The sequence below is a fragment of the Gossypium hirsutum genome, chromosome A13 (genome assembly GCF_007990345.1).
Source record: "Gossypium hirsutum isolate 1008001.06 chromosome A13, Gossypium_hirsutum_v2.1, whole genome shotgun sequence".
In the NCBI taxonomy this organism is placed as follows: domain Eukaryota; kingdom Viridiplantae; phylum Streptophyta; class Magnoliopsida; order Malvales; family Malvaceae; genus Gossypium; species Gossypium hirsutum.
The window spans coordinates 87296068-87303291 of record NC_053436.1 but is presented as its reverse complement, the minus strand read 5'-3'; the positions used below and the strand labels follow the sequence as shown (position 1 = coordinate 87303291).

The 7224-nt window shown below is 35.2% G+C and overlaps 1 long non-coding RNA gene across 1 annotated transcript; it reads right to left on the bottom strand.

Moving 5' to 3' along the window:
- Positions 1 to 5916: 5916 nt before the first annotated feature.
- LOC107894732 (uncharacterized) lies at positions 5917 to 7001 on the bottom strand. Its single transcript, XR_001683237.2, has 2 exons — positions 6470 to 7001; positions 5917 to 6203 (listed from the first exon to the last, which is right to left on the bottom strand). It is a non-coding gene; the product is annotated as an uncharacterized lncRNA (long non-coding RNA).
- Between the last annotated feature and the right edge of the window lie 223 nt (positions 7002 to 7224).

The following is a 7224-nucleotide window of genomic DNA, read 5'->3' as shown; positions in this document are numbered from 1 at the left end:
CTTCTTATATATTGTTTACTTCGAATTGTTTTATATATTATTTTGTTTCATCTTCTTTGATTGTAGATATAGATATTAAAATAACGTGTGTTGCTATTATTGCCATTATGTGTATTATAATTTGTTTATTCGTATTTTCTTACCATTGTGATTCATTATTGCAATATTTTATTCGTAAATTATTACTCCATGTTGTATGTTATCATTCCATCACATTTCATTGAAATCACTTCAAAGGCCGCGTTTTATTCTTTTTCCTTTATCCATAACATACCATTTTATTATATTTCAACTAAATAGCACGTATCGTTCCGGTTTTGTAATCGTTATTATTCAAAAAATTTAAAAGTGAGGCAATGTTTCATTTTTTGGAAATTCGAGAAGTCGTACCATAACTTATGGGGTTTCGATTTTCTCGTCAAATCTAAACGACCGAACATCCTTCTAAATTTAAATACCTAAGTTTTAAATAAAAATTAAAGGAAAGCTTGTCCTCGAGGGTTCAAGTGTCGCATCCTAACTTACGGGATGTGGCATATTGTTATCGTAGGACGAGTAGGCCTTTGATGTTCGTTTCAATCTAATTCAAGCATTTTTTTTAAAAAGCTAACGTTAATAAAAAGGGATCGTATTTCTAATTCTTTCCAAATTTTCAACATTTGACATTAAGACATTAATTAATCAATTAGGTACCAATTTTGGGCATTACGAAGGTGCTAATCCTTTCTCGTACGTAACCGACTCCCGAACTCATTTTTCTCTGATTTCGTAAACCAAAATCGTTGTTTTAGTAAATCAAAATATTTTATTAAAATGACCAAATTACTAGGTGATCCGATCACACCTCAAAAAAATCGGTGGCGACTCCCGTTTTCACTTTAAATAAAAAATCAACCCCTTTTGAAAAAAAAGGTTTCGACAGCTTGGCGACTCTGTTGGGGACAAAATAAGAGAGTCAAGCCACAAGTTGATTACTTTTTGTCTTTTTGTCAAAAATTGAAAATTTGGTTTAAATTTACGATGTTTTCACTGCATTTCATTCGTTTTTGTTACGGTCTTCATCATTTTTTTCATATTTTCTTTATTGGTTCGAGTCTTTTGGTATATTTCTGCATATTGCATTGAACGATCGTTCAATTATACCTTATTAAGTAGGAGTGAGAAACTATTCCTTCGTGAGGTCTTCACCTCCGTATAGGATAGTGGATCGCTTTCGGGATACATTCGTACCTATGTCTTCGTGAGATTTTCATCTCCGTACAGCCATAGGGGAATGTATTCCCCTAAATTGAACTCAATCCGCATGAGCCTATAATGGGTGAAGATCGAGGAATCTGCTGGTTCAGGTACCCTTACTTTAGAATCGAACTGCACATAGCAAGCCTAAAAATCTACTCTAGGTAAAACTATACTAAACCCTAGTGGTCACTTGAATAGGTGCTCTATTTTTTTTTTCTGGCTTACTTTTGCTTTGTACTAACCTATTTCATTTTGTTTTGGTTATGATTGCATTACATTTTCATCATAGAAAAGAGGTGTTGATTTACGTTCAGTTGATAAATAGAGAGCTTGTCATGGAAAATGGATTTCTTGATAAAGTGGAAGATAATGTGGTCGCTCGAATATGGTCCAAGCAAACGCAGCGAAAGAAGGGTGATAAGTTTGACGAAGGGCTACACGACTTTCCTCCGTTGACTAAGGATTCAAGCCGACAAAGCTTATTCGAGTGCCGTTAATGTCCTGTTTTTCTTAAAGAAGCTAACGAGCATAATGGGGATGAGTGAGCAATGGGTCGGAGCCCAGATCCAGCAAAAATGAGATAGTAGAAGCATTCTTAGAAAATTCGGAAGATTCAATCTTAACATTCGGATATGAAAAAAGGATCGATGTCTTCACTTTGAATATTGGGGCAAGGCTGTATAAGTAAATATCTATTTTATGTAAAGAGATTTGTTTTCTAGTAAAGTTGTTCTAAAAGAATTGAATCAGAATTGATACCTCTTTTTTGAATTCATTTCATACATCTGCATTGTATTTCATCATATGCATTAAATTTCACAAAAGGACCCTAATTAATTAAAATTATGGCAGTTACCCTAGAATATCGCTATAGTACCCGCTGCAAAACCAAGGCAATGGATCAGAAATTGGAAAGATTATAACAAATGCAAAGAGATATGCAAGATCAATTGCAGGCACAGATGCAAGAGCAATTAACCAAAATTCAGCAAGACATGAGGGAACAAATACAAGAATCCTAAAATAGTATGATAAGCCAATTGGCGCAATAGCTGGCTAGAGACGTGAAAAAGGGAAAAGTGCTGCGGTCAACTCAGGGGATGATAATGCCACGAAAGGTACCCATCACAATCAGACCCCAACAGTATCAAACCCATACCTCGGTGCCGATGAACTACCAAACAGGCTCAGGTTCCAATTCGGGGGATAATCCAACCAATCTTGTTGTTTCTGGTCTGGATGATATAGCAAAAATAGAAAAAGCAAAAGTGGAACTACCAAAGCAACTTGAAGATCGATACAGATGGTTGGAAGAAAAATTCAGAGCAGTTGAAAATACTAATTATCATTACAGAATTGATGCCAATGACCTAAGTTTGGTCCCAGATTTAGTGCTCCTTCCCAAGTTCAAAATTTCGAAATTTGAAAAGTACAACGGGACTAGTTGTCCTAAAGCTCACATCACTATATTCTATCGAAGGCTGACAGGATACGTCAATAATGATCAACTATTGATCCACTGCTTCCAAGACAGTCTGATCGAGACAGCAGCTAAATAGTACAACTAACTGAGTCGTGCTAAAATCAATTCATGGAAAAACTTAGGACAAGCTTTTATGAAGCAATATAGTCATATGGTGGACATGACACCCGATAGAATCACATTGTAGAAAATGGAGAAGAAGAAAAATGAGAGCTTTAGGCAATATGCCCAAAGATAGAGAGAGGTGGCAACACAAGTCCAAACACTTCTTCTGGAGAAAGAAACCACAATGCTTTTCATCAGCACTCTGAAGGCCCTATTCATTAACCAAATGTTAGGAAGCGCTACGAAGAGCTTCTCAGATATAGTAATGTTTGGTGAGATGATTGAAAATGCAATAAGAAATGGGAAGATAGATACGGGGGAAAGCGTTAAAAGATCAACGCCAAATAATAAGGAAAATAAAGTGAATAACCTGAGCATGTATAATAAAAGATATTCTGCATCAGTCACTGTTGGCTAGCCAAGAGCCGTAACCACTAGCTACTAAGGCCCTCCGAGGCAAGAATCCAACTCGAGGCCAAATATAGAAAGGCCCTAGTTCACACCTATCCCGATAACATATAGAGTGCTGTATCAGAATCTGTTTGACGCACATGTGGTATCCTCGTTTTACTCGTAACCTTTGCAACCTCCATTCCCGAAATGGTATGATGCGAATGCTCAATGAGAATACCATGCGAGAATAACAGGACTCTCAATTGACAACTGCATAACATTTAAAAAGTTAATTGAAAGGTTCATCAATATGGGCATCGTGAAATTCAACGATCCATCAGGACTTAATATGGCAGGAAATTGGTTACCTAATCATTCAGACCTAGGGGTAAATGCGATAATTGAGAATGGAGAAAAGAGAACCAAAACTAATGTTGTAGAAGTAAAGACCCCACTGAAATGGGTTTTGAAACAAATGATAGACATGGGATTAATCATTCAGAATTTGGAGAAGAGACTAAAAGGGATGAGAAGCTACTGTGAGTTCTACGTTGAAGAAGGTCATGAAATCTAGGAGCGCGCTGAATTCAAAGCTTTGATGTAGAGTCTAATGGATAATAAAGAGTTAAAATTCCTTGAAGAAGTCAAAGACCTGGAAGAGATGTTGGGGAATTTGAACATTAAAACCGTATCCAAAGAGGGAACCGGGTAAAAGAATTTTTCAAGCATTTACCCTTACACACCTGAAAGTGTTTTGAACAATGAGATGGCAGAAGAGATCCCTATATTTTTTAGAGCTAATTCAGAATAATGTTCAAAACATGCCTATTGCTCTAAGCCTAGGAGAAATAAGAAACCTTTTGTAAAATAGGCTTATGTCTAACATCTCTATTTCAAATAAAATGCATCTTTTTTCCCCGTTGTGAGCAAATATTCTTTTATTCTTTCATTTAATTCATAATTGTACCGTACAAATAATTTTTCTTAGACCCTTTCATTCGTTGGATCTTTCTTCATCCCTAAAATAGGTCTCCAGATATAAATGATATGAGCGACATTGCTATTAACTCTGAACCTCCTTTTAAGCAAGTTATATGGCCAGAGAAACCTTAGAACTTTGAAGATGATCAAGACTATAGTTTATCTCCTGATTTGTTAAGGATGGTAGAATAAGATGGGAAACAGATCTTACCTTACAAAGAATCAATGAAATCAATGAAATCTATGACCTTTCTCTATGTGGGGGCATGGATGTCATTGGGCCAATTTCACCAAAAGCTTCTAACAGGTATCGATTCATCTTTGTGGTCGTCGATTACTTTACAAGTGGGTGGAAGCTGCTTCATAAGCTAATGTCACAATGTTTTGACAATCAGCAAGTTCTTAAAAAAAGAAATCATATGTCGGTATGGAATGCCAAAAAGGATCATATCTGACGATGTACTAAATTTGAACAATAACACGATATCAGAATTTTTCAGTCTGTTGAAGATTAAATGCCATATCACCTCAAAATGAACGGTGCAGTCGAGACAACCAAAAAAAAAGATTGTGGGGAAAATGATTGAGACTCATAAAGATTGACATAAGAAATTACCATCTATGCTTATCAAATGTCTGTCAAGACCCTCATCAGGGCAACGCCATTCTCATTAATTTATGGAATGGAGCTGTTTTGCCCATTGAGATCGAAATTCTTTCTCACCGAGTGTCGGTTGAGCTGAAAATGGATGAAGCAAAATAGATTAAATCTCGATGTGATCAATTAAATTTGATTGAAGGGAAGAGGTTAAAGGCTATACAACATGGTCAGATATAAATAAAAAAAAAGAGAAAGAAAGAGAAAGAAAGAGAAAGAAAGAAAGAAAGAAGAAAGAAAAGAAAAGGGAGTGGCCAAGGCAAAAACCCGCAAAGGGCTCTTTGAGACCAAAGGAGTTTTGAATTGAAAACCCAGGAAAAAGGGCAATTCAAATTTTGATCAAAGGTGGGGCATGCAGTAGTTTTGTTTTGCCTGAATTAACAAGGAGGAGGATGTTACATCTTGGGGCATCAACAAAGCCTTCTAGGTCTTCTAAACACATAACAAGTTCAAAGGGTCTTCGAGAATTTTTGTGCAGAGAAGCTCATGCTACGATATCTGGGGCACCTATTTTCATCTAATTCATTCTATATTCCAGCAAAATTTGCTATTATGATAAATTCATTTCGAGCTTTGCTCTCAATAAATTTCTATCTTGTCCATTGTGATAATCTTTTTCAAGCATTTTTCATTGAAATAACAATTGATGGACTAATAATATTCAAGCAAAAGCAGTTTTGTATATAACTCTAAAGTGCTTCTAAATAGTACAGGGCCCTGAAACGGGACCACTAGTTAGAACTAACCAAATTTAAGAGTTGGAAATATTTGGGAAAGAATAGCCCAATTTGTGATTATTTCTTCGGGTTTTCTATCACAGATACCAGCGAAGCAAGAAGGCAACGTAATAAGTCAGTGATAAAACCTCGATGAACAACGAGCAATGTCAACCCAAGCATTAAAAAAAAACCATTCTTGAAAAAAATAACATTCTGCATTCATGCAAATATCATGCATACACATCTAGTTAAGAGCATTTGATCAATTCTGATCACTGTAATTGGCCCAATTTGTCCGGGCACGTTAGAAACCAAAAAACCAGAAAACAAAAACAAAATAAACCAAAATATAAATTATTATGTAAAGTCCAAATGTCCATAATACAATGGCCCAACGGACCCAATAAACTTAACCCCTTAGCCCATTACATTAGACCCAAACAAAAGTCCCAACCCAATTACATAAAGCCAAACCCTAACCCATTTTTAAAAAAAAAAAATTCCTAACTCTTACAGGCCCGAACGGCCCAAAACTGAAGGAAACCTTCGAAAACCCTAGGTGTCGCAGCAGTCTCCCACGTAGCCTCCATGCACGGACTCAATCCTACTGGCCTCCTGCAACAGACTAACCAATATACAGCAAATAAAATCAAAGAAAAATGAAAATTAGGATTTTTGTATTTTATTTTCGGCTATAAAAGGGCCGAATACGACAATTGTAAGTGGGGAGGGAGAAATAGAAGAAAAGATCAAAAAAACTTCGGATCTAAAAATTTTTTAAAGTGATTTTTTATTTTGATTTTCTATTGTTTCATTTCATTCTTTTTGTTTTTTTATTCTCTTTTTTTCATACATACAAAAATAAAAAAGGGAAAAGGAGAAAGACTTTACTTGAACCCATAGTCGCGGCGTCAGAGAATCCTTTTATGTAGTTGAAATTTGGCTCAAAAATGGCTGTCAAACTGCTTCTCTTTGACCTGTCGAAGAAGAGCAAGAAATGGGGATTTAAAAAGGAAAAATCCCTTGTTTTTAAGCAGTAACAAAAATGAGGTTTTAATGAACCTTTTTTTTTTGGTTTTAAAAAACAAATCAAACGGCGCCGTTTAAAAATAAGGGCTCCGCCCAATGACCCAATCCATGGATGAATCCGAGCATTTTGCCCTAAATGGGTAAATTGCGCATCTAGTTCCTCGCTTTTGCGTTATCTTTTGATTGGGCCCTTTTTGTATGTCTTTAGTTTTTTTTTAATTTTCCCTGGGATTTATGCACCGTTACATTTTGGTCTACATTGAAACGCTGTGTTCAGAGGCTTGGGATAGTTGCGTTTTTAATCTCTATTGGTTTGCGCACATCGTATTTTAGTCCTCAATGTTGTTTAACCGTTTTATTTGTTTGTAAACTATCCTTTTGATTTTGTTTTTACTTCAATTTAGTCCTTTCCCTTCTAATTTTAGTTTTTTTTGTAAAATTGTTTTTATATTATTTATTTTAAATTATTTTACGAAAAAGTCATTGTTCATTTTTTTATATATATTAAATTATTTTATATTAATGATAATCCTTTTTTAAAATTTTGTTTTAATAAATAGCTTACTGACTTTTTTTTATATATCATTATGTTGAATCCATTGTTCTTTATATTTTCT